The sequence below is a fragment of the Vespula pensylvanica genome, chromosome 3, assembly GCF_014466175.1.
Source record: "Vespula pensylvanica isolate Volc-1 chromosome 3, ASM1446617v1, whole genome shotgun sequence".
NCBI classification, from domain to species: domain Eukaryota; kingdom Metazoa; phylum Arthropoda; class Insecta; order Hymenoptera; family Vespidae; genus Vespula; species Vespula pensylvanica.
In genome coordinates, this window is record NC_057687.1 from 8,677,849 (window position 1) to 8,684,139 (window position 6,291).

General features: G+C 28.1%; 1 protein-coding gene across 1 annotated transcript in view; it reads right to left on the minus strand.

The window, feature by feature from the left end:
- Positions 1-5,599, minus strand: part of LOC122627650 — a 247,919-nt gene extending 242,320 nt beyond the window's left edge. The window contains exon 1 of the mRNA XM_043808942.1: positions 5,540-5,599. The gene's annotated coding sequence lies outside the window, so the exon portion shown is untranslated. The remainder of the gene's footprint in view (positions 1-5,539) is intronic.
- Between the last annotated feature and the right edge of the window lie 692 nt (positions 5,600-6,291).

Sequence of the window (6,291 nt, forward strand, 5' to 3'; positions counted from 1 at the left end):
GGCATTTGAAATTGCGTAAAATTACGTTCTAATTATTTAATAATATCATAATTAATAATATCATTACAGACGTAATCATTTAATAAATTAAATTTGTTTTGTATAAAAGTATTTAATAATAAAATTATTAATATAATTCGAATATTACGCGTAATGATAAAAAATTCGAGACTGGGTATTCGAATAAAAGGATTTCATTAAAAATATTCGAATACTTATATTCGAATTCTATTTTAAAAAATTTTTAGTTATAATGAATAATTTAAATACTCGGAAATTCAGTTAGTAAAAGCACTTAGTACATATATAATATATATATATATATATATATATATATATATGTATATGTATATGTATATATACAGATAGATATACACATAAACTTGTTACTCATTCGACAAAATTTATTTCTCTTTCGTTATAACCAGTAGCAACGAACGAGTTCGTCGAGTTACGTCAAGCAACAAGTTGTAAAATACGCATTCGGCCGTAAGTAATGAAATACGTGTTTGAGTGCGCGTTTCCTCTCGAAAATAGATCTCTACTATTTCTCCAACAAAAATTTTCTCTTTTATTTATTTATTTTTTTTTTTCTTTTTTTTCCCCCTTTTTTCCCCTATTTATCGACAATAATATCGATAAGTGATGTTTGTATTTATATCATTTATTTCTTCCAAGTAATTACTTTTGTTTTTATCGAACAATTACATTTAAACAACCTAATATTATCGTATTAAATTATACATGTAATTTATCTCTAATAAATTCCGATTAACATTTGCATATACTGCATCACGCATATATTGATTTAAAAAAGAGAAGAAAAAACGAAGGGAGGGAGAAAATTTTTAACGCACGTATCCGTAGATACGTAAAACAATACGTTTCTTTTCTTGTATAAAAAAAAAAAAAAAAGAAGAAAGAAAGAAAAGAGAAAAAGAAAAAGAAACAGAAAAAATAAAACAAAAATGGTTGATTCTACGTTCGACTGTAAAAATGAAAAGTGTAAATGGTAAAAACCATTATAATAAATAACCATTATGCATAGAAAAAAAAAAAAGAAAGAAAAAATAGCATACACACACGTTCATATGCAAAAATGAATTAATCTATTATATACCTTTTGCGACGAACTAATAAAAAAATCCGCCATATTATTCTCTCTCTCTCTCTCTCTCTCTCTCTCTCTCTCATTCACTCACTCACTCACTCGCTCGCTCGCTCACTCACTCTCTCTATTTTCCACAACTTACACAGTCGAGATATTTCGTAACGATGTTTACTCGAGAAAACCACTGATTAACTTTAAACTTAAAGTTAGTACCACTCTTGGAATGATCGCGGTAGAAAAATACGAGAGAAAGTTTTCTAAACAAAATGAAAGTTTTTTCTTTCTCCGTTGATAATTAAATAAAAACTGCATAGAGAAACTAAAACAACTTTTTTCTTATTCTTTTGAGGTTAGAATTCGAAAAATGGAAAAGAGAAATGTTTATTATTGGTCACGAGCAATAAGCGAAACAATAAATTATTTTACATCTGCTTCTGCGAAAAAGTCCCTTAGACAATTGTACAAAATTTCAATTAAAAGTTAATCTAAAAAATCTCGAAAAAGTATAATTGATTTCCAAAATGAACTAGAAATTTTTTTATATCCAGATCGTATAAAAAATTTCGACATTATTTATAGGCCTACCCAATATATATTCGCATATATCTAGACACATACATATACATACATATATACATGCATACATACATACATACATACATACATACATACATACATACATACATACATACACACACACACACACACACACACACACACACACACACACACACACACACACACACATACATACATACATACATGCATACATGCATACAACATATATCCATATATATATATGTATTTACAATCATATATATATATCCATATATATATCCATATATATATATATGCTCGCATGCGTACACACACACACATATACATTACATATACACATTACATGACGATAGAAGAAATGAAAAATATTCGATTTCGACTTTTCGGGAAACTTTTTCGTTCTGTAAAGTCCCTTATACAAAAGTTCCTTTCTTTTAACATTGAAAAACTGATAGAAACCGAAAGAGAAACGAGAGAGAATACGAGAGAGAGAGAGAGAGAGAAAGAGAGAGAGAAAAAGATGAAAATAAAGAAAAAGAATATATTGCCTTTTCTTTCGAACGAAATTTTAAACATTTTCATCGTATAAGATTTCAATTCGTTCGTTTAAATTTTCTTCCTTAAAAAAAAAAAAAAAATAGAGAAAGACAAAGATAGAGAGAGAGGAGAGAGAGAGAGAGAGAGAGAGAGAGAGAAAAGAAAAGAGAAAAAAAAAAGAAAAAAGAAAAAGAAAGAACGAATCGAGAGAACTTTCGTTCGAACCAAGCAAGGTATTCTTTTAAGTTCGTTCAAATTTTTTTCTCTAAAGAGAAAAAGAGAAAAAAAAAAGAAGAAAGGAAAAAGAAAGAGAAAAAAAAAATCCTCAAACAAATGCGAATCGAACCTTTCCGTCCGATCCAATAGCATTCTTTTAAAAACAGATATTCCCATTGGTTGTTAGTAACCAATGTTAAATGTTTGAAATATGTTAGAACGGTTTAAGAAATTTCCTGTTTAAAAGAATTTTATTGATTTTAGAAAAAGAAACTTTTAATCACAGGTTAAACAATTGTTAAAAATTGGATTTTCAATTAATGATCACGTTAATACGAAGGTGACTATTTCTTTCGGATTATTATTATTTTTTTTTTTTTTTCTTTCTTTTTTTCGTCGGCTCGTAGTAGATCTAACATCTACATCGAATCGATTTAGAATCGTTTATCAATCAACTCTCGACAGCAATTTACAATATCGAATAGGTCGTGAAAAATGATCGTTTTTCGAAAAGTAGGTCTCGCTTCGTTAAAAAAAAAAAAAAAAAAGAAAAAGGGGGGGGGAAGAAAAAGAAGGGAAAGAAAAAGAGAAAAAGAAAATGTTTTGAGAAGGATCCGTTCTTAACAATTTACATTTCATCTCGGATACATTGTCTATGTACATTTATAAGCACATAGAACGTCGAAAACAAATTTTATTATATATGTACCAATTCGATGCAGTACACGTATACTCAGATGCGCGCGTGCACAGCAGACAGACAGATAGACAGATATTATATTTTCGCTAATTCATGCATAAAAAGTTCAAAATAAACTTGATTATACAGCGATATCCAATTCAGTCTATATACGTATGTATATACTTACATCTACTTACAAAAGATATATATATATATATCAATTATATATTCAATTTGATAGTATAAATAATATATATATATATATATATATATATATATATATATATATACATATAATAGTAATGTTTAACAGTATAGTAATAATATTAATATAAATTATTGAATATATTATATAATAATATAAATGGTTCAGACAAATCATATATATATATATATATAATATAAATTATTGAACATATTATATTATATTATATTATATTATATTATATTATATTATATTATATTATATTAATAATTGAATATATTATATAATAATATACATGGTTCAGACAAATTATATATATATATATATGTATATGTATATATAATGACATATATATATTGATGTATATATATATAATTATATGTATATCACATGTCTTATATTTATATTATATGTATATATAGCTACTCAATTAATTACGCTTATATAAAAAAAAAGAGAGAAAGAAAAGAAAAAAATTATGCACATATGAATTATAAAAACGTTAGGATCTTTATATCGGGTCCACATTGAAGTAGTTAATCCCAAGTTGTTTCACCCTTGTTGGTAACGAGAACGCGATAGTGGATTCGTGGAAAGACTATGGGCTATACTTCCACTCTAACAACAGGTGCGGCCGTGACAACAAGAAAAAAAAGGAGGAAAAAAAAGATAAAAAAAAAAGGAAAAAGAAAGAAAAAAGCACGTAAATGGAACGAACAAACAGAGAAGCTTTATATCTCCACTAATACATACGTTGTCCCTATAAGAATACGAGTTCGCGTTAATGGAATTTGCGATTTTATCGAACGTGCAATCATTTTTCTTTCCTTCGGAAATAATAATTTAAAAACGTTACTTCTATGAGTTTTTTCGTTAACAAACGAAATATATGTGCAATTTTACAAAAAATATAACAATACAATTTTACAAAGGTATAACAATCTAATTTAACAAAAAATATACAAATGTTATATTATTTACAATAATATAACAAAAATTATAAAAATGTAAGAATAATAAAAAATATAATATAATAACGTACGATTCGATTAATTCGTGATTCGATTCTCTACATTTTTCTAAACTTGAACAAAAAATTTTCTACGATTTCTCACGAGTTTAACAATCATAATTAATAACCAACGAGCGAGTTTTCACGAGTTAAAATAGAAAAAAGAAAAATATTATTAATAATTCCTATGCTAACTTTCGTAAGTCATAAAATCGTTCAATTCTTTTATCAAACAAGAATTTAATTAATACTAACGAGTTTTCACGAATCAAGTTTTGCAAAGTAGAGAAAAGAAAAAAAGAAAACTACTTTTTCTATAAATTTTCGTAATTTCAAAAGTCGTTCGATTTTTTTTTTTTTATAAACAACGACCATCGTCTACAAATTAAACAACTTGATTAATACCAACGAGTTCTCGTGAATTAAAGTTTCCCAAAATAGAATAAATTTTTCTACGAATTTCCATAAAACGTAAAACCGTTCAATTTTGTTTTTTTATAAACGACATCGTATAAACTCAACGATCAATTCTACAAGTTTACGTAGATCAACTTTTCCGAAATCAAAAACTAAACGAAAAAAAAAATTAAAAAAAAAAAAAGAGAGAGAGAGAGAGAGAGAGAGAGAGAGAGAAAAGAAGAAAAACAAATCTTTCTACAAAAATTCATGAATCAAAAATCGTTCGTAATTTCGCAATTAATTTTCATAAAATCGATTAACCCAACGAGCTTTCATAATGGAGTAATAAAGATCGTTAAAACAAAAAAAAATGGCCGACATGAAACGATAGTAATAACCTATAAATCGATTATAACGAAACACTCGAGTCGAGAACAGCAAAGAAAAAAAATTGACAAAGAAAAAGAAAAAGAAAAAGCAAAAGAAAAAGAAAACAATGAAACTAACGAATTTTGGGTTACAACGACTACTCGAAAAGTGATCGTTACAAAAAAGTGATCGTTACATCATCGATACAATTACGAGGTTAATCAAATTCGTAGGTGAACAAATAATGCGAGTAGTAGTTAGGTATTTATCGTTTGACCAATTGACTAGAAATGTTAACTAGTACCAATCGAATATCCGCATGTAGTAATACGATACAATTACAAAGAGAGAAATAGATAGAGAGATAGATAGATAGAAAGAGAGAGAGAGAGAGAGAGAGAGAGAGAGAAGAAAGAAAAAATTAAAATAGAAAATAGCGGGAATTTTTACCTCGTTCGACGAAAGGGAAATAAAAATCTCCACCAGAAGTAACACGATTTTTCTCTTCTTCTTCACGTGGTATACAATAAAAAACCGCGACAAAGAGATATAGATAAATATATGAATTGATAGAATAATAGATAGATAGATAGATAGATAGATAGATAGTTAGATCGATTGATATATAGAAATTGTAAACTGATTAACACCTCACATATCACACAACATTATTTTCGAAGGCAACTACGATTTTGCATCTCTCTCCCTATAAGAACAACAACTCTCTCCGTCCTCGAAGGATCGGAGAGAATGAGGGAGAGAATGGAGAGAAAGAGAGAGAGAGAGAGAGAGAGAAAGAGAAAAAAAAATTAATCGAAAGAACAAGAAACGCGTGAGTTTGTTAAAATTGAAAAGAAAAAAAAGAGTGGGGAAAAAAAGGGAAGAAGAACAATCGAAAATGATGAGATAATTAATTAATAATTAAGAAAGAAGGAATGAAAAATAAAAGAAAAAATTGCGTTCAAAGAAATCACAGATTTCCAGTGTCGATTTGTTCGCGCACGAATTTGGACTCGTCGTCTATGACGAATCAACGCGAACCAACGAACCGTCCAACGACGAACGTACGTACAAATGCCACGTACGTGAGACGAACGAACGTAGAGAAATAGAGAAAGAGAAATTAGAAGCAACGGAGCTTCTCACGTTTCACGAGGACGGCCGTCGTACGGGTGCAAAAAGCACGCAAGCACGCAAGCACG